Here is a 22,100-nt window from a genome sequence, read left to right as displayed (position 1 = left end):
TTCCATGAAATTCACCCATTTTTATTGTACAATTTAATAGCTTTCAGTATATTGACAGAGTTGTGCAAATACCACCACCATAAGAATTCATTTTTGAGCTTTTTGTTTGTTTGTTTGTTTGAATTTTTCAATAGATAATTTTCAAGAGTATATAATAAAGGCAACTGGGTGGCTCCATTGGTAGAGCATGCAACTCTTGATCTAAGGATTGTGAGTTCAAGGCCCATGTTGAGTGTAGAGATGATTTTAAAAATAAATAAATAAAAATAAAATAAAATAAAAAGAAATACAATCTTTAAAATATATATAATTTTCAGGACTAAGTGATAAGTGACCAAAAAAATCCATAACCTAAGTTGTTAACTAAACTTGAATTCAGTTTTATTTGATTGGTCAGAGGTCTCCCACACCGCTCTTTCAGAAGCCTGTGTTTGAAGAAACAGTATGTCCTGATAATGTGATTTATTGTTCCAGCTCATCCTGTGGTTTGGCTACTACTTGATGACCCTGAAGTAAATGAGCACTGAGTTAAGAAGTAAGGAACATGTGGTAGCCAGTGACCAAGGGACTTCTAAAGTTACTAATGAGTGCTTTGGGAGCCAGAGAATCAGCTACTTTGAATGATTCCTGATATTACACATGGAAAGTCCCTTTGTAGGTCAACAATGTCAGGTATTTCTATTTTGCTTTCAAACCTGATTCTAATTCCCTTCACTCACCCACCTCTGTCCATGTGACCTTAAAGTGTGGAACAAAGCTCTTTCCAGTTTTTCCCTTTTCCAAATGGATCTTCACAACCTGGATTTTTGGCCTTATTTGATTTGCTTTCCCTTCATGCTTGAAATGATTACTTACTCACTTTTCCTGTCAAAAGTCATCTTCACTGCTGCCTCTTCCCCTTTCTTCACAATCTATTATGACAGCAGGTATCAAAATTTTTGCTCGTACTCAGAAATTTAAAACATGGTGTGAGGAGTTTCTGAACTCTGTGGTTCTGCAGTTAGCTAGCTCTGTCAGGAGTTGCATTCAAAATCTCAGTCTTAAGCTTTCCACTCTGACCATCACCTCCTGCCTTCTGGGCTGTAACAGACTGGCTCACTCAGGTGCCCCCAAGTCTGCTAGCTTTGACCACAAAATATCTCCAGAGGTCCACCAGTTCTCATCACCATTATCATTATCACTGTGGGCCAGGATTCCAACGCCTCTTGCCTGCACTACAGCTGCCTCCTCCTAACTGATCTTGCTTCCATCCTAGCCTCTCTATAATCTCATCTTAACACAGCAACAGAGAGATCCTTTTTAAATGTAAGTTATATCATGTCCCTCCTCAGCTTAAAATATTCCAAAGCTGCACTGGTTTCCTATCTCAAGCAAAAATCTCTCAAAGTCTTTACATGAACTTCAAAACCTGAATAATCTCATCCCCCTTATCTCTCTTACCTTATCTTCTACGAGTCTCCTCCCTGCTTTGTTCCCGACACATTGGCTTCTTTGCTATTTCTCAAAGAAACCATACTCACCTCTATTTCAAGGCCTTTGCATTTTCTGTTTCTTTTGTTTGGGCCTGTCTTCTCCTAAATAGCCTCATGAGTTGCTTCCTTTAATTCTCAACTGAAACGTTGCCTTTCAGTGAGGCTTTCTCTGACGACCCTATTCAAACTAGCAAAAGCCAAAACCTACAACTCTGCCCCTTTGCACTTTCTATTCCTCTTCTCCTGCTTTATTTTTCCCTGTAGAGCGTATCCTCATCTGGTGCACTACCTATTTATTTGCTTATTTTCCACAGTGCCTCTCTCTCCACTGAAACATAAGTCCCATCAAAGCAATAGATATTTATTGAATGAATTAATGAACTTAATAAATATTTATTGAATATCTACCATGTGCCTATTTTAGACACTAATGACATAACAGTGAACAAAAAAATAACATGCTCCCTGCCCTCATGCAGCTTGTATTTTAGTGATAGAGATAGATGAACCATAAACAAATGAACATAATATATAAGTATAATGGTCAGTAGTGATACATGCTGTGAAGAAAATAAATCATTTAAAGTAATAGAGATAAGTGAATGTCATTTTAGAAGGCACGTGAGGAAAATTCTTTCTGAGGCAGCACTTGACAAGAGCCTTGAATAACAATAAGAGTGAACCCTATAGAGGTTTGAGGTAGAGGTTTGGGAGATAATTTCAGGCAAAGAATCCAGCAAGTAGAGAGCTCCTGAGTCCAGACCAGTTTAGCATGACCAAGGAAAAGCAAAGCCAATGTGTGGGGAGAGAGCAGGAAAGGGTACAAGTGGTAAGACAGGTAGTTGCAGAGGCCACAGTAAGAACTTGGGGTGTTTCTGTGACGATAGGGGAAGCCATTTGAGGGTTTTGAGCAGGGCAGTAACAGGATGTGATTCCCTTTTTTAAAAAAGATTTTATTTTGGGGGTGCCTGCCTTTGGCTCAGGCATGATCCCAGGGTCCTGGGATCAAGGCCCATATTGGGCTCTCTGCTCAATGAGGAGCCTGCTTCTCCCTCTGCGCATCCCCTCTCCCGCCCACTCATGCTCTCTCACTCTCTCTCTCAAATAAGTAAATAAATAAATAAAATCTTTTAAAAGAGGACACCTGGGTGGCTCAGTGGTTGAGCATCTGCCTGCCTTTGGCTCAGGTCATGATCCCGGGGTCCTGGGATCAAGTCCCACATCAGGCTCCCCAGAGGGAGCCTGCTTCTCCGTCTCCCTATGTCTCTGCCTCTCTCTGTGTGTCTCTCATGAGTAAATAAAATCTTCATTTTTTTTAATCTTTAAAAAAAAATACTTTATTTTTAAGTAATCCCTACACCCAATGTGGGGCTCCAATTCCCAACTCTGAGATCAAGAGTCACATGCTCTACAAACTGAGCCAGCCAGGGGCCTCTGATTCACATTTTAAAGGACAGCTTCGGTGCTGTGTAGAGAATGGACCCCCATATGGGTCTTACCCATTCTCCCATGAAGGGTGAGACCAGGCAAAAGGAGACCACTTAAGAGGCCACTGAAGTAGTCAGTGAGTGTTGAAGTTGTAGTAGTAGCAAGGAAGATGGAAAAAACAGATTTAAATAAGTATGTATCACAGATCAGATTTGCTGATGAAATAGATGTGAAATAGGAGGGAAAACGATCAAATGATTATCCAAGGTTTGGCCTGAGCCCCTGGAACATGTCATTCACCAAGGTGGGGAACATTTGGGGGAACAGATTTGAGGAAGATGGTGTTTAAATCAAGATCACCCAGGGAATGGGATATAGATAGAAAAATCCAAGGACTGGAGCCTGGCATGCTAAGGAAAACGAAGAGGATTAGATAAGAGACAAGGAGGGATGCAAGAGACATAGGACACAGTGAGGTGCTGGAACCAAATGGGGGATGGGAAGGAGGTATTTCTAGTGAGAGGAAGTGAAGGGGCACCTGGCTGACTCAGTAGGTAAGAGCAGTAAGAGCATGTGACTCTTGATCTTGAGGTTGTGAGTCTGAGCCCTACATTGAGTGTAGAGATTACTTAAAAATACTATCTTTAAAGGAAAGAAAAGTAGGAGGAACTGACCAATTGTGTCAAATGTGGCTGAGGACTGAAAATTGATCATTGGACTTGGCAATGGGGAAGTCATTAAAGAAGTAGTTTCCGTGGAGTGGAGGGTGGGCAGAAAGCCAGATGATGGTGGGTCAAAATGGATCTGATAGACTCAGAATCAAGCAACGCCAATGAGAGGGCTTGGGCAAATAGTTTAACCTTTCTACCTGTCAGCTTTCTCACCTGCCTAAAGGGAATTGTAGCTCCTTGCTCATAAAATGTGGTATAGATTACTAAGGATTCAGAAATTCTTGAACTACAGGCAAAATCAACCTAAATGTTTTAGAATGTTCTCATGTTTAATGATACATGCTTTTAAAAACTGGGGAAAAAATATATATTAAAGCCCTACTATATAAGACAAGCACTTTGCATGATTGGTGGTTTGTTTATTATTATTAATATTATTATTTTATTTTATTTTAACTAAGCTCTAGGCCCCGCCTAGGGCTTGAACTCCTGACCTCAAAATCAAGATTCACACGCTCCACTGACTGAGCTAGCCAGGCACCCGGCACTTTGCATGTTTGATCTTAATATTTAATTTTGATTAGCCCAAATATAAATATCCTAAAGTGTTGTCACCATTTCTTTAAAAAGGTAGACTCCAGGGGCACCTGGGTGGCTCAGCTGGTTAAGCGGTTAAGCACCTACTGTCAGTCAGGTCATGATCTCAGGTTGCAGGATTGAGCTCCAGGTCGCCTACCTGCTCAGGGGAGAGTCTCCCTCTCCCTCTTCCTCTGCCTCTTCCTCTGCCCCTAACCTTGCATGAGCTCACTCACTCTCTGTCAAATAAATAAATAAATAAAATCATTTTTTTAAAGAGTAAGATAAGACCCGGATATAAAAAGATCAAATAGTGCACTCCTCAGGCTCACAAGTCCTATCCTGTCCCTGTGCTTTAATAAAAACACCTTTCTGCATCAGAAATAATAATAAATAACAAACCAAATAGTAACAAAGGAAATGTCTTATTTTATATTCTTTATGTGATCCTGTATATTTCACTTTTATTGTTATTGAAGTGCTAGAGATCTTTCTGAAGGGATTTACATGTGACTGCAATCTAGGCCTTCGATGCCCATTTTAGGAAAAGTAAATACCCACTTAAGAAACGTTTTCGGGTAAAATGACCTTGTGGAAGTTTTGCCCTCAAAACAAAACAAACTAGGGGTTCCTTTACAGACATGTTAATCCAGCTGCATACACTTTAATTTGTAGGACTCCATTATTAGTTTCTAGGGTTCTGTTGCATTTTGCCTTGTTACTTTGTAATGCTGTATCTTCTAGTAAAAGTCCTTGAGTTTTCCTCCCTTCTCAGCCTCAGGGTTCTGTCCCCTGCCTTTTCTGAGAGGGAGTGGCCCACTAGCCTCAGGCTCTACCTTCCAAAACCACCCTTTTCCTTTCTCAGGGTTCAGAGAATATGCTTTCTTTTTTTTTTTTTTTAAGATTTTATTTATTTATTCATGAGAGACACAGAGAGAAAGGTAGAGACATAGGCAGAGGGAGAAGCAGGCTCTCCCTGGGGAGCCCAATAAGGGATATTTTTGAGCAAAAATACTAAACGTCTACCTTCTGCTGCTTCTGAACCTCTGTCTTCCTTGTCCAAAACCTTTCATCATTTGGCTTCACTCTCCTTGGAGCCACCCTCCCAGATAAAGTGGCTTTAGAGTTGGGAAATTAGGCAAGTTGAGGGCAGACTGAGTACAACCCTGCACCGCGCTGCCGTGTGGTGGGAAGTGCACTGGCCTGGACACCAAGCGATCCGGCTTCTAATTCCTATCCCACTGGGAGATCTTCAGCAAGTCACATGTTCATCCAGGGCATCAGTGGCTCTACGTGGAGAACACGGACCAGGAGTGCTGTCAGGTTCTTGCTATCCCTTTGAGGAGGAGGAGGACACTAAGGCATGGAGATGGAAAAAGTATCACAATAGATTCCTCTGAAGTGACGGAGGAGAAAAGAGTGGCACCGAGGATTAATTCATTGTTTGATTTCTCTTGGCAAAGAAAGTAATACATGGTGACTAAAGATGTGTCTACTCATATTCAAATTCACACTAAAGCAGTGTAGGGAAGACAAGTAGCACCTTGGTACAAATGAGGTTTTTCTTTTCATAAAACCAAATATGATGGCTCTCGATTGGCAATGGTTCAACTTAAATTTTTCAACTTCATGATAGTACCAAAGGGATATGCATTTGGTAGAAACTGTACTTTGCATTTGGATCTTTTTCCGAGCCAGCGATGTGAGGTATAATCCTCTGTCAAGATGGTGAGCAAAGGTGACCATTAGCTCCCAATCAGCCACGCTATCACGGGGGTGAGCAACCAACACGCTTAACTTCTTGTGTATCCACACAACCATTCTGGTTTTACATTCAGTACAGTATTCAGTAAATTACACAAATATCCAACACTTTTGATGAAACAGGCTTTGTGTTAGATGATTTTGCCCAGCTGTAGGCTAGTGAGTGTTTGGGCAAATTTAAGGTAGCTAAGCTATGATGTTCGGTATGTTAGGAGTATTCAATGACTTTTCAATTTACGATATTGCCAACTTATGAGGGGTTTATTAGGACGCAAACCATTGTAAGTTGAGGAAGCTCTGTAATGGAAATTTCAGACATTTCTTAGAAATGCTAGTAAATAGATTTCTTGAGAGTCATTTTCAAAGTGGTTCTATCTCTTGGGCCTGGGATTAATGGGTAATTTCTATTTCCTTTTTATCTTTTTATATGTTCTCTGAATCTTTTACTAATACATATTAGTTCTGTAATCAGAATGGATACCTTTTTAAAAGAAAGAAAGAAAGAAAGAAAATGACTTTAACCATATAAATGGAAGAGAACAGGAAAGAAACTTAAAAACTAATAATGATGAAACTGACATTTATTGCATATCATTTATTATCCACTGGACAGTAACTGGCTCATTTACTCTCTCAACTCTGGATAAGAAGCTATTTGTTATTGGGATCCCTGGGTGGCGTAGTGGTTTGGCACCTGCCTTTGACCCAGGGCGCGATCCTGGAGACCTGGGATCGAATCCCACATCGGGCTCCTGATGCATGGAGCCTGCTTCTCCCTCTGCCTGTGTCTCTGCTCTCTCTCTCTTTCTCTGTGTGACTATCATAAAAATAAAAAATAAAAAAATAAAAAAAAAAAAAGAAGCTATTTGTTATTACTGCCATTTTACATATAAGAAAAACGAAGCAGAGAGGGGTCAAATAACTCTTTTAAAGTCACAGAGCTAGTAAATTCAGTTGCTGGGACTTCACTTGGATGGTCTAACATCAGGGCCTCTTCTATTTATCATCTGCCTCATAAATGATGCATAAAAATTAGGCATAGTTTTGTATAATTTCAGGGAAGATTTTTCATACTAATTACATTTTATTTAGGTTAATATTCCCTGAATGACACATTAACAAAACGCTGGAGGAACGTGGTTTGAAATTATGGTAGATCTGTGATTTAAATCTTGCTGTGGATAAGCCAGCTCTGTGCTAGAGTTAATGGCACAAACAACCATCCGTCTATGCTGTGTTGAATTCAACAAGGAGGCGGTTCTAATGCCTTAGAGGCTTACACAAAACAAACCTGTAAAAACCTCAATGCTGAGAAATCAAAGTTGGAGAACACCAATCACAAACAGCCAATGGGACTTTCTTGGAATGAGGCAAACGCTTAAGCTACAGCCAATTGCATAATTTCCTTGCTTTGTTTCTGCCTTTTCTTTATAAGTTTTTCCCTTCACTTCTGCTGGCAGAGTTCTCCTAACTACTTCTGATTTGGCACTGCCTGATTCCCACTGATTTTTGCTGAAATAAACTTTAAAAAATTTTAATATGCCTCAATTTGTCTTTTTTTTTTTAAAGTTTCTTTTTTAAATTTTTATTTATTTATGATAGTCACACACACAGAGAGAGAGAGAGGCAGAGACACAGGCAGAGGGAGAAGCAGGCTCCATGCACCGGGAGCCCGACGTGGGATTCGATCCCGGGTCCCCAGGATCGGGCCCTGGGCCAAAGGCAGGCGCCAAACCGCTGAGCCACCCAGGGATCCCTCAATTTGTCTTTTAACAGCTCTGACATTTGGGTCGTTTCATGTAGGCACCCCAAAGAAAGTTAAATGAAGGTGATTCAAGCTGCTAGAAAGAATCTGGGAACATCGGAATTGCCAATCAGTTTTTTTAGAATAAGTTTTTTTAAAAGGCATAATCTATCCATGGTACAAGATTGCATCTGCTCTGCAAACAGTCAAGGAGAAATCGCACCCAGGAAGAGAATGCTCATCACTGCTACCTATTTTGTGTGCACAAGACGGTCCCTGTCTCAACCAGAAACTTCAGCCACTTTAGGGCTTTTGAATGTTAGTCTTATTTCTCCTGTTATCTTTTTTTTTTTTTTAAAGATTTTGTTTATTTATTCATGGGAGACGGGGGGCGGGGGGGTGCAGAGACATAGGCAGAAGGAGAAGCAGGCTCCATGCCGGGAGCCTGACATAGGACTCGATCCTGGGACTCCAGGATCATGCCCTGGGCCGAAGGCAGGTGCTAAACCTCTGAGCCACCCAGGGATCACCTCAACTTTTTTTTTTTTTTTTTTTTTTTTTTAAGATTTTTATTTATTTGACAGAGAGAAAGGGAGAGAGAGAGCACAAGCAGGGGGAGCCACAGGCAGAGGGAAACAGAGAAGCAGGCTCTCTGTTGAGCAGGGGGCCCTATGCAGGGCTTGATCCCAAGACCCTGAGATCATGACCTGAGCCAAAGGCAGCTGCTTAACCAACTGAGCCACCCAGGGGCCCCTCTCCTGTCATCTTCTACCTCCTAACTTTTCAATCAACTCTCCGGTGGCTAGATCCATTTCACTGCGAATCACTTCTCAGGAGACTGGATCACAGAAGTCATTTCAGGACTCATAACTGAGCAAAGACCTCAAGCTCAATAAATATTAGCTGGATGAACAAATCATTTCTGGACAAGCAATTTTTCACCTAATATCTCAGGGCAGGAAAGGACACAGAACTGCAAGATGTAAGAAAGATTACCTAGGGGTGCCTGAGTGGCTCAGTGGGTTAAGCAGCTACCTTTGGCTGGGGTCATGATCCAGGGGTCCTGGCATAGAGCCCCCTATCAGGCTCCCTGCTCAGTGGGAGTCTGCTTCTCCGTCTCTCTCTGCCCCTCCTCTTGCTCATGTTCTCTCTCTCTCACTTTTCCTCAAATAAATACATAAAAACAAAAAAAGAAAGATTATCTATACCAACCAAATCTGACTGGGGAGGGTAGGGGAGTTTGACAGAGTGAAAGACAACTTCAACTACCTTCATTTTGACCTCACTCTGTACTTTCTAAGTGATTAAGTTCTTTCCAGCTCATCTCTTAAATCAGGCAAGACCCACAGGGCAAAGCATCCCCAGATGGGAACCAAAATTACCCCCGAAGCAGTAAGGACTGCCCTGAGCCAGCAAGACCCCATGTGACTGGCCCCAAGATAAGTATCACTTTGACCTTCACTGCCCCCTGCACTTTCCCACCCACCTTTGTCCCACATTTTCCTTATGTAAACCTGGAAGTATTTTCAGCACTTTGGCGACAGTCTGAGACTCTAGTCGGCTGTCCTCGGGGTGTCGGCCTCACTGAAATAACCTCCTTTCTTGTTTCACTGCCACTCATTTGTCTGCCTTTGAATTTTGTCAGTAGTCAGTGGCCCAACCTGCTCTGTGTGGGACCCCCCTCTGTTTGCTCTTGCACCCCTGTATTCCAGCTACAAGAACAACAGCATGTAGAAACTGGTTTGCAATATACTGATGGGTCATTTCTGGACAGTCAGTTGGGCCACATGAGATTGGGGCTCTTTTTCTTTCTTATCCTGTCTGAAAGCCAGAACTTTTCCAGGATGAAGATCCCCCTCTTTCCCCTATCATTATTTTCCTTTATAGACCTCTCTCTCTCTCTCTCTCTTTTTTTTTTTTTTTTTTTGATTTTATTTATTTATTTGAGAGAGACAGAGCGTGAGCTGGGTGGGTGGAAGGGCAGAGAGAGAGGGAGAAGCAGACTCCCCCCTGAGCAGGGCTTGATCCCTGGACTCTGAAATCATGACTGAGCTGAAGGCAGATGTTTAACTGACTGAGCTATTCAGGAGCTCCTCTCTTTTCTTAAAGATATTTTTATTTTTAAGTAATCTCTACATCCAGTGTGGGGCCCGAACTCAACCCCAAGATCAAGAGTCTCATACTCCACTGACTGAGCCAGCCAGGCACCTCAGCCCTCTCCTTCTTGCATTAATGTTGTACGTGTAAGTGCAGATCTCTGCTTTTCCCTTCCAGGTGACCTAAGTGGCAAAGAAGGTGGGAACCAATTCCTCTTGGAGAAAAGACCTGTCTATCCTGTTCTCTTTTCTCTCTGGTATCTCCTTCTCTTCATCTTACTGTCTTCCATGTGACTAGTTGGTAATAATATTTGGGTTTAGGGTTAAGGAGAAGGGTCTAATTGAGTCATTCTTGCCAGAATTCCCTGCCTCAGGGTTTCATACACAAGCTCAGCAACAATAGAATAAAGTATTCTACTCTTCTAACTTAACATAGTCTCATCCCAGGTAATAACTCCCTCTTAGAGCTGTTTCTCTCCTTTTCCTTCAGAAGTTGTCTGGAAGGCAGTGCTTAGGTGACCTCATGATTTCTCAGAGCCCATGTTCCCTGGATCATCACTACCTTGTCCTGCCAGGATGCTAGTCTGGTCTTGTTCCTGAGCTGCCAGTCATAAGGTCTGCTTTCCTGGTTCTTCTCCTGCCCCAACTGTGGCTGGCAAGAACTTTTCTTGCATCATATCTCCCTCCTTACCAGGATGGAATGTGTCAACACCTACTTTCCAGAGGCCTACTAGCAGAATGGCTTACCTGGAAACATATATCACTTTTGGTAACCCTGCTGGGGAAAGAACCTAGAATTTGGGATTACCCCCAGTACTTCAAAAAGTCAAGCCCTTACAGGGCTTTCTTTCTCGCTATACTCTTATATTCTCCTCATATATCCCAGTAATATGTTCAGGGATTTTCTGTTTTGCTTACCGTTGGAACCCCAATGTCTAAATAGTACATGGCACATAGTAGGTACTCAATAAGTATCTGTGGAATGAGTGAATGGTTGATCACATCTTCCATGTATGGATTTATCCAGGTCGGCTGTCAGAGGCAATCTTACTTCCCTTGCCTACAGATGGTCACAGAGCAGCACATGGAAGCTCAAGTGTTGCCAACAGCACGCACTAGCTCAGAGGTGGAAGCTGAGGCAGGAGGGCTTGGTGAGGTCTCTCAAAGAACAAGAATAAGAAGAAACAGGGGCCAAGAGTAGCCATAAAGGAGCAATTCTCAAACTTTTACTTCTCAGGACCAGGACCGCTCTATAATAAGCTTTAAAAATTATTAAGGGGGATCCCTGGGTGGCGCAGCGGTTTGGCGCCTGCCTTTGGCCCAGGGCGCGATCCTGGAGACCCGGGATCGAATCCCACGTCGGGCTCCCGGTGCATGGAGCCTGCTTCTCCCTCCTCCTGTGTCTCTGCCTCTTTCTCTCTCTCTATGTCTATCATGAATAAATAAATAAATCTTTAAAAAAAAAAAAAGAAAAGAGAAAAAAAATAAAAATAAAAATAAAAATTATTAAGGGCTCTCAGAAGCTCTCTTACAGGGACTAAATCAATATGAAAATTGAAACAAAATTTAAAAAATATTATTTCGTTAAAAACTTAACAAAAAAACACATTACATGTTAGCATAAATAACATTTCCATCTGGGGCACCTGGTTGGCTCAGTGAGTGGAGTGTGTGACTCTTGATCTCCAGGTTGTAAGTTCGAGCTCCACGTGGGATGTAAAGATTACTTAAAATTTTTTTTGAAAGGGTGGGGGTGCCCAGGTGGCTCAGTCAATTGAGTGACCGACTCTTGATTGGGGCTCAAGTCAGGATCTTAGGGTTGTGAGATTGAGCTCTGTTGGACTCTGTGAAGCAGGGAGTCTGCTTGAGATTCTCTCCTTTTCCGTCTGCTCCTCCCTCCTGTGCTTGCTCACTCTCTCTCAAACAAAATAAATAAATAAAATCTTTAAAAATAAATAAACAATAAAAGATTTTTAAAAATTAAAAATTAGAAGAAAAAAAACCCAGCTATCTTTCCAAAACAAAAGTCACTGACAGGAGGGGTATTTACTTTTTGGCAAATTGCCTACATCTTCCTTAATAGAAGGCAGCTGCATTCTCATATCTGCCTCTGCATTCAGTCCGCTGTGATGTTTTAGTTGGAATTTGGCTTCATACAGACACAGAACGGGAAAAGGGAGGATCTTTGGGGCTCTGGGGGTTCTCTGACCACATTCTGAAAACTGCTGTCCTCAAGTGAAAGTCGCTGCAGCAATAATAATGATCTTCTCTGTTACAGAGCCCCCAGCCCTCCCGGGAATCTGGACCCTGGTATGAGAACAGAATCCCTATTTCTCACCCTCCCTCCCTCCGACCTCTTTGCTTAGGATTGCACAATTCTTTAATAATGTATAAAACAGCTGACAGCCTTGAGCAGGAAAATTAGATAAGATGTAAGTTCTTTGGGGAGTATGCTGGTCTTGGGTAGAAGGGAGTGTAATAAGAATCTCAGGAAGGGGATGAGGGAAAGAACATATGCATTTTCAGTCACGAGAAAAAAGGTTATAAAGTGCAGGCACATTCGTGAGCAAATATGTCTCGGTGCCTGGGCTGAAAAAAGGAAACAGTGACGTTCAGCCTGCTGGGTGTGCGTGGAAGGAGCTGGTATATGCAGTTACATCCTACCTCTGAATCGTCTTGGGCCTTGCTGGAGGCCCCAGCTCTATTCCCATTAGTTGAGGATCTGATGGAAAGAGAGCAGTCTACCAGGGACAGCTCTAAGCCTAGTCAGTTCTCAACACCGTGGAGTGGCCTTGCTACCGTGGTGGGAAGGCTTCAGGTAACACGTTCTGATTACAAACCCTCATAGGCTAATCCCACCATCACCACCACCTTTCCTGTGTAACTGGCAAATCTGCTTTTATAGAAGGAAGGCACAGCCAACAGCGATCCAGCACTAGCCCTTGCAGGCCGCAGATACCACAAGCGGCCCAGCTCTACCTGGAAGGATGTATGTGTGGATATGAGTGACTCCATACAGCTGTAGCTAGAGGCAGGAGCCACACCTTAGAGTATTTTCATAAATAGATGACAAGTCCAAACTTCATACCTGGAACTTTCCAAGGATTTTTTTTTTTTTAAACACTAACGAATAAACTTGCCATCTCTGCTATGCTCCTATCCCAACTTGTGACTTTTGCATTACTGCTCTACCTTGCTGTTTAGGTGGCCCAGGATCATGACAGGCCTGTTTAGCACAGTAATTCCCAAGTCTCATACAGTGTTTGGTAGTAGAAAGCACTTATAAAGTTTTTAGTGAATGAAAGGTAAGTAAAGGAATTCTGGTGGTCTTGTTATAATGTGTACCAAAAGTGTGTGCTTTTCATACATTATGCCATTTCATTAAATTGTTCATGTAAAGTTTATCTTCCCAAGAAGATATAAGTTCTTTGAAAGAAGGAAATGTATATTTATGATTTTTTTCTAGATGTTCTGCACAGCAACCTATATCTACCCATCTTATGAGAGTGCTCCCTAGATCATTCTAAAGGACACATCTTCTCTTTTATAGTGTTAAATGCTATATTTATTTATTGTTTTACTAAAGAGCAGGAGCTGTTTATTTTTTTAAAGTCCCACTAATGGTTTTAGATAGAGAAAGTTATTAGTGTATGGTCTAATATTATTCTTCATTATTCAGAAAAAGTCCTGGCTAAAAGACTTGCTTTACTACCTACTGTGTAACAAAATCAGACTATACATGAAAGCATATATTTAACTACCAGGTCCCCCACATCATTTCCAACCAAAGAAGCTCTGCTTTTATCTGTTTAAAATGGGAAAGTTTCCACAGATTTTTTTTAACCTAAATCAGGGCAGCAGTGCCTGAAAAGGAATATATAGTATTTCAGTGGAAAACTTGACAGACATTAAAATAACAAGATGAATAAAGTAATAGGCCAGACAGAGAAGTTTCCCAAACAGAAAGAGAAGATTTCTGTTTCTCCAGAAACTCACTTTACCTATTAGCTCAATGAAGAAGTATAAACAAGGATTGGAGGTTTTGTTGTTGTTTGTTTAATATTAACAGCTTTATTAAGATAAATTCACCTACCATAAAATTAACACTTTCAAAGTTTACAATTCAATGGATTTTAGCATATTTATAGAATGGCACAACCATCACTCCTATACAATTTTAAGACTTTTTAAAAATATTTATTTATTCATTTTAGAGAGTGATAGAGAAAGTGTGAGAGGGAGGAAGAGCAGAAGGAGAGGGGGAGAGAGAATCCTCAAGCAGACTCCTTGGTGAGCACAGACACCAACATGGGGCTTGATCGCAGGACCCTAAGATCATGCCCTGAGCCTAAACCAAGAGATGGCCAATTAACCAACTGAGCCACCCAAGCACTCTAATTTTAAAATAATATTTTTATTAAAACAAAAATTTCGTTTTGTTTCCAAAAGAAACCCCATAGCCATTAGCCATTCCTCCCTATTCCCTCTTCCCCAGCTCTTGGCAACTACTAATCTACTTTTTGTCTCTTATGTATTTGCCTTTTATGGACATTTCATATAAAAGGAATATTATACTATGAGATCTTTTGTGGCTGGCTTCTTCCACTGAGCTTGTTTTCAAAGTTTGTCCATGTTACAGTGTTTATCGGTACTTCATTCTCTTTTATGGCTGAATACTATTTCATTGTATGGACAGACCACCAAATTCTAGTGTATCCATTAATTGACAAACATTTGGGTTATTTTCACTTTTGGGCTATTATAAATAATGCTTCTATTTTATGTACAACTTTGTGTGTGTGTGTGTGAATATAAACATGTATTTTGCTTCAATTCTCTTGGGTATATACTTAAGAGTGAAATTGCTGGGTTGTATATAAGTATGGTAAACATTTTGAGAGATTAACAAGCTGTTTTCCAAAGCAGCGGAACCACTTGACAATCCTACCAGCAATGTATGAGAGTTTTAATTTCTCCATATCCTTACCAACGTCTGTCTTTTTTTTTTTTTTTTTTTTTTTTTTTGTAACAAGCCTAGTGGATGTAAAGTGGTATCTCATTGTGGTTTTTTATTTGCATTTCACTAATAATTAATGATGTTGAGCATCTTTTCATGTGTTTTGGGGCCACTTACATATTTTCTTTGGAGAAATGTCTAGGCAAATCCTTTGCCCATTTTTATTATTGAGTTTTAAGAGTTCTTCACGTATTCTGGATACAAGTCCCTTATCAGATATTTGATTAGCAAATAGTTTCTCCCATTCTGCTCATTCAGTTCCATGCTTAACTCTAAACTTTGGGCAAATTACTTAACTTTCCTCATCTGGAATGTAAATGGATTCAAAAGACTCACTTTTGAATTAGGATGCATATCACTGGGAGCAGGTGCCAGTGACCCAGAAGTATAAGTCATCAAGGGATTCCATGTGATTCTTCTTCTGAAATGCCAATGTTATTCAAAAATTTGGGGTAAGCAGAATCTTAAAAGTCTGGAGGAAAGAAAAACTGTATGTGCTGAGTAAATGGGAATTTTGACACTTGAGAACCTGGTGACAGTTGTGTCAAAGTAATCAAGGTGAGTGGACTTTAGAGATATAAATTATGCCTGACCATTGGAACCAGTTGGAAGAGCATGTGATTCTTGTTCTCAGGGTCATGAGTTTGCCCCCAGCAATAGGTGTAGAAATTACTAAAAATAAATACATAAACTTAAAACACAAACCATGAGATACCACTTCATATCTACTAGGATGGCTATAATCACAAAAACAAACAAACAAAAAACAACCAGTAAACAAGTTTTGATGATGATGAAGAGAAAATGGAAGCCTCATACATTACCAGTGGGAATGTAGGATGGTGCATTCACTCTGGAAAAGTCTGGCGGTTCTCCACAATAAACATCTGATCACCATGTGACTCAGCAATCCCACTCCTAGGTATATACCCCAAAGAACAAAAACTTGTGCACTAAGGTTCACAGCAGCACTATTCATAATAGCCAAACGGTGGAAATAATCCAAATGTCCATCAATTAATGGATGGACCAACAAGATATGGTATATCCATGCAATGGAATAGCATTTGGCCACAAAAAGGAATGAAGTACTGATACACGCTATGATGTAGATGAACTTTGAAAACATGCTTAGTATAAGGAGTCAGCCATGAAAAACCACATATTATGTGATTACATTTAAATGCAATGTCCAGAAAAGGCAAATCAATAAATACAGAAAGCAGTTCAGTGGTTACCAGAAGCTATGGAAGGGGGGAAATGGAGAGTGACTACTTATGGATGAGGATTTTTTTTCAGAGTGATAAAAATGTTCCAGAACTAGGTAATGATAATGGTTGCACAAGATTGTGAATATACTATTACTGAATTGTACACTCTAACTTGGTTAACATGACAAATTTTATGTTATGTGTACTTTACCACAATTTAGAAAATAATTCAGGGACAGGGAAAGGAATAAATAAATAAAAATTTAAAAGAATGCAAACTTCCAAGGATAGGCAAACTAATATCCTGTGACTTAAAAGAAAATCCATAGTAGAGACCTATTGAGTTGAAAGCACAAACAGGCAAGTTACAAATTGCTTGAAGCTTCGCTCACAATTGAATGGGCCAAGAGTGGTTACCAAATACAAGCTGGGTCACTCAGAGCCTTTTCTGGGAATTTAGAAGACGGATTCCCATTGTGGACTTGGCCATGGGACAGGAAAGAAGCCACACCCTAAGAATTACTAACTAAGATGTGTTGATGTTCCAGAGCTCATGTCTCCACTTATGCTTGGTTAGTGTTCCAATGGAAAGAATGAGCTTGACATTGTTACAATAAATCCCTTCTAAAAAATAAATAAATAAATCCCATTTTGCTTGAGTTCGTTTCATGGTCTCTTTTCCTTGAAACCAAACATCTAATCCCCATACCTAAGATACTTAGGTATTTTAGGACATTTAGGTAATATAATATCACCAATTGTATTAGGTTCCTTTTGCTGCTATAACAAATTACCATAAATTTAGTGACTTAAAACAACAGAAATTTATTTTCTCACAGTTCTGGAGGCTAGAAGCTCAAAAGGTAGGGTCACCACACTCCCTTTGAAAGCTCTTGGAGAGAATATCAGTTCCTTGTCTCTTCTAGCTTCTGGTGTTTCCGAGTATTCCTTGACTTGTTGCCATATCATAATCTCTGCCTCTCTGGTCATGTTGCCTCTTCCTCTTCTGTGTGTCCCTCTTACCAGACGCAGGGCTCCATCCTAGGACCCTGAGATCATGACCTGAGCTGAAGGCAGACGCTTAACCTACTGAGCCACCCAGATGCTCCAGCCTTCCAGCTTTGAGTGTCAGTCCTCTTTCTATCCCTTCCAAAGTACACCTGCCTTCAGGTGCTGTGCCTACTCATCAGCTTCTGGGGTTCCCACAGCACAAACAGGATTTTCTAAATTGCTCAGCAGGGTCCTAGTGCCCCTCTCAGTATGACTTCTGCCTAATATCAACCTTCTTCGTATTATTTTGTTTCCTTCCTATGCCTTCCTTGCACACCCATGTCTTTATGCCTTCATTTTCACTTTAAAATCCTGTCACTTGGGCAGCAAGTGGATGCATCTACATGCATCACTGAACTTGAGAACACTGCTTGAGACTTCTGGGACAGCTACTGTCTCCCAGCACTGCCCAACTTCCCAGACAGCTGCTCATAGAGTTTGGGCACACAGTCATCCCCTTCCACCTGGTAACACGTGCCAGCCACCGGGGGCCCAAGCTCGTACCTTTTGCGAAAAGATGCCACTTTGAATTTGCCACGGTGGTCTCCAGATGGGTTGCTGAGAATGGGCTCATCACACTTCAGTGGCCCACTCTGCTCGTATACCAGCCAGATGTATCAATGAAGGCCTGTGCCCTTGGGAGGCCCAGAGCCGACATAATCGGAAAGGACTGTGCCACTGCTAATGTCGTTGGTCTTCATGTTGACCACCAGAAAATGGTGCCATTCCCTGTATTTGGGGTCCTTCCTGATGGGAGCATCTGGATCTGTCAGGACCAAGGTGTGGAGTTTACCTGGATCAAGACCATCCCATGCAATACTGGTGGGCCGGTTCTTAACCTGGGCGGGCATCAGCACTTTGCCCAGCTCGTCGACCTCCATCCCGGTGTGTTTGACATGCAGCGCATGCTGCGGCTGCTCCTCCACTTCTTGCAGGCTCAAAGGCCTGGACCACTTGCCGAGGTCCACCGACATCACGGACCTGAGCAGAGGGAAGAGTTTCTGCAGACAGGACACAGGCCCACAGCACCGACTTCCAGCAGTCAGCAAACTGGCCAGAGAAGGCGTGGGCCCAGCGCCTGGGGAAGTGCAGGCCAACTTTCATATCTTAAAATAAAACACTATGGGGATCCCTGGGTGGCTCAGTGGTTTAGCGCCTGCCTTTGGCCGAGGGCGCGATCCTGGAGACCCGGGATCGAGTCCCACGTCAGGCTCCTGGCATGGAGCCTGCTTCTCCCTCCTCCTGTGTCTCTGCCTCTCTCTCTTTCTAGGTCTATCATAAATAAATAAATAAATAAATATTAAAAAAAATAAAGCACTAATAGTGCTAAGATATAAACCAATGACTTTCTACTCTGAAGATGAGGTTTTAGCTGTATTATTATCCATACCTCCCCATAAACATATATATACACAAATATTATATACATATATTGGCCTTCCCTATCCTCTTAATGTAGTTATAAGTTTGGATTCTATTGATATTTGGTGATTTGCATGTAATCACTTGTACTATGAATATATTTTTTCTTGTACTTTTGCTCTTCTTTGGAATTAATAATTGCCTTGCTCTTTCCTTGACTTCATTTTCTTTGCTTCATTTTCCATTTACCCAGCATTTATTCATCCCCAAGCTCTCTGACAGAAGCGCATCTCTTCTCAATTCTTTTGAACATATCGAGGATTCTATTGATTTTGTCTTTTTCTTGACAATCTTCCACTCCTCCCCAGAATCTTCTGTCTTCCTACTGCAGTCTGGGCTACTACACTCCTTAGGTTACCTGTATAGCTGTCACCCTGAGCTCATTTCTTACCCTTATCCTGGAAATTCCCTTCACCCCTCTCTTGTGTGGGAGGAGTTTCCTAGATCTCATGTCTTATTCTTTCTTGGTTTACTCACTTCAACGAAATGACCCTTGTAGTAGCTTCCTGAGAAAAACTGCATATAGAGTAAATGTCTTGAGCTGTTATGTATTTGAAAGATATTTAAAAAAAAAAAAAAAGAAAGATATTTATTCTACCCTTATCCTTGACTGAGGCTGCTAGAACAAAGTACCATAGATTGGGGTCCCTGGGTGGCTCAACGGTTTAGCATCTGCCTTTGGCCCAGGGCATGATCCTGAGTCCCCGGATCAAGTCCCACTTCCAGCTCCCTGCATGGAGCCTGCTTCTCCCTCTGCCTGTGTCTCTGCCTCTCTCTCTCTCTCTGTGTCTCTCATGAATAAATAAAATCTTTAAAAAAAAAAAAACAAAAAAAGAGAAAGTATCATAGATTGGGTGGCTTCTAAACAACAGACATTTATTTTTAAGTTATTTGCTACCATTTATTTCTTCCTGGACGGTAGAAGTCCAAGACCAGGGTGCCAGCCTATTTGGGTTCTGATGAGAACTCTCTTCTGAGTTCCAGACTACAGACTTCTCGTTGTATCTTCACATGGTAAAGAGCAGAGAGAGGATGCAAGCTCTCTCACGACTATTTGAGCGGCACTCATCCCATTTATGAGGGCTTTACTCTCATGACCTATTGCCTCCCAAAGCCTCCATCTCCTGATACCATCTCATTAGGAAGCAGAGATTCAACATAGGCATTTTGGAGGGATACACACATTGAGTACATAACAGGAGGAGACAGATTTCCTTTTTTTTTTATTAAAATATTTTATTTATTTATTCATGAGAGATACACACACACATGCAGAAGAACAGACACAGGCAGAGGGAGAAGCAGGCTCCATGCAGGGAGCCCGACATGGGACTCAATCCCAGGACTCCAGGATCACATCCTGGGTTGAAGGCGGCACCAAACCACTGAGCCACCTGGGCTGCCCATGGAGACAGATTTCTAAGTTGGAATTCATTTATCCGTGATTCTTGAAGTCATTGCTCCATTGTCTTCTAGCTTCAAGCTGATATTTCAGATACTATTCCATTTCGGCTGTTTTGTATATGACCTATTTCTCCCATAAAATGATTGTTTCAAAATTTTTTTTTAAATTTTTATTTATTTATGATAGTCACACACACAGAGAGAGAGAGGCAGAGACATAGGCAGAGGGAGAAGCAGGCTCCATGCACGGGAGCCCAACGTGGGATTCGATCCCGGGTCTCCAGGATCGCGCCCTGAGCCAAAGGCAGGCGCTAAACCGCTGCGCCACCCAGGGATCCCCCATAAAAGGATTTTAATAATCAAGTCTTTTTTAAAAATTATTTTTGTTACCTTATTACCTTTCTTGGTGTAGGCCGATTTTCATCCATTATGTTGAGCACTCAGTGGGCCATTTCAATCTGCAGACTCATGTTCTTCACTTCTAGGCAACTTGTATGATTTATTTCTTTTTAAACTTCCTCCCCTCCACTTACTTTGTTTTCTTTTTCTCAAATTCTTATTTGGTATATTGCATCTCTTGAACAGATCCTCTCTTTTATTTCTTATTTTTCAAACTCTTCATCTATATTATTTATTTATTTGTTTGTTTGTTTGTTTGTTTATTTATTTAAACTCTTCATCTTTAAATTTTACTTTCTAGGAGATTGCCTCAAATTTATCTTTTATTTTTTTCAACTGGAATTTGTATTTCTGCCATGATATTTTTAATTTTCAGGAGCTCTTTCTTCCCTTTTTTTTTTTTAACTGTTTCTTTTTTATACCATCTTGTTTGTGTTCTATAGATGTAATAGACTCCTAACACTCTGAGGCTATTAATTAGAGGGGCTTTTTACTCATGCTTGTTTTCCTTTTATTCCTGCTTGTTTCTTTGCTTAGCTCCTCAAAAACTCTGGTGATCCTTGCCTGACTTCTTTTTTTTTTTTTTTTTTTTTTTTTTTTATTTATGATAGTCACAGAGAGAGAGAGAGAGGCAGAGACACAGGCAGAGGGAGAAGCAGGCTCCATGCACCGGGAGCCCGACGTGGGATTCGATCCCGGGTCTCCAGGATCGCGCCCTGGGCCGAAGGCAGGCGCCAAACCGCTGCGCCACCTAGGGATCCCGACTTCTTATATTTTAGAGTATCGCAATAAGAAGTTGATTGTAGGGCAGCCCAGGTGGCTCAGCGGTTTGATGCTGCCTTCAGCCCAGGGCGTGATCCTGGAGTCCTGGGATCAAGTCCCACATCGGGCTCCCTGCATGGAGCCTGCTTCTCCCTCTGCCTGTGTCTCTGCCTCTCTCTCTCTCTCTCTCATGAATAAATACATAAAATCTAAAAAAAAAAAAAAATCTTGAAAGACTGCTTCAAGGGATGCCTGGGTGGCTCAGCGATTGAGCATCTGCCTTCAGCCTAGGGCATGATCCTGGAGTCCCGGGATCAAGTCTCACATCAGGCTCCCTGCATGGAGCCTGCTTCTCTCTCTGCTTATGTCTCTGCCTCTTTCTCTCTCTGTGTCTCTCATGAATAAATAAATGTAGTCTTAAAAAAAGAAAAAGAAGTTGATTGTAAACTCTGTGTGCACGGTATACATTATTGGCTAGTGGACACCACTACAGGATGATGTGACTGGGCTGCATCTTAAAGAACCTCTAATGTTAGTGTTTAACCTAGTCACATATATATGCAAAATAACTATAAGTGGTAACTTACTGGTTAGGCCACAAAATCACACTCTTCTCTCCTCTGAAGCTCAAAAAGCTGGTGACATCATTTTAGATACGGCATTTATAGCAATGAGTCATATCTGGCTGTGAGTCATAATCAATATCTCGGAGAAAACTTGGCAAAACATCAACATCCCCACTTCATTCTGAGCTCCTCTGTGAAGTTAGTTCTGCTTGTTCTTCAGCTCTGCAATCCAAACATTCTTTTGGTCTTTGTATGTTCAGGAATTTTTAAAATGATATAACCCAGGGAATGTTAGTTTTCTTTTCTTGTACAAACCTTAAATTTTCAAGGATAAAATAAAGACATGGTAAAGATAATTCAAGCAATGTTGATCTGATCATTTTGTACAAACCTTGTTTCTGGATGTTATAAGGACATGAAATGTTCTTTCTTATGAAGAGTTAACAGAAACTCATTGGCCAAATCTCATTTTTCTTTTTATGTTCCGAGGTTACAAACTACAGGAAAAAACTATACAA

The 22,100-nt window shown here is 41.2% G+C and overlaps 1 pseudogene; it reads right to left on the bottom strand.

The window, feature by feature from the left end:
* Positions 1-14,743: 14,743 nt before the first annotated feature.
* On the bottom strand, positions 14,744-18,033 carry LOC144317138 (phosphatidylethanolamine-binding protein 1 pseudogene; annotated as a pseudogene).
* Between the last annotated feature and the right edge of the window lie 4,067 nt (positions 18,034-22,100).

Source organism: Canis aureus, chromosome 7, assembly GCF_053574225.1.
Source record: "Canis aureus isolate CA01 chromosome 7, VMU_Caureus_v.1.0, whole genome shotgun sequence".
Lineage (NCBI taxonomy): Eukaryota > Metazoa > Chordata > Mammalia > Carnivora > Canidae > Canis > Canis aureus.
The sequence above is the reverse complement of the archived record's forward strand: the minus strand, read 5'-3'. Positions and strand labels throughout refer to the sequence as shown.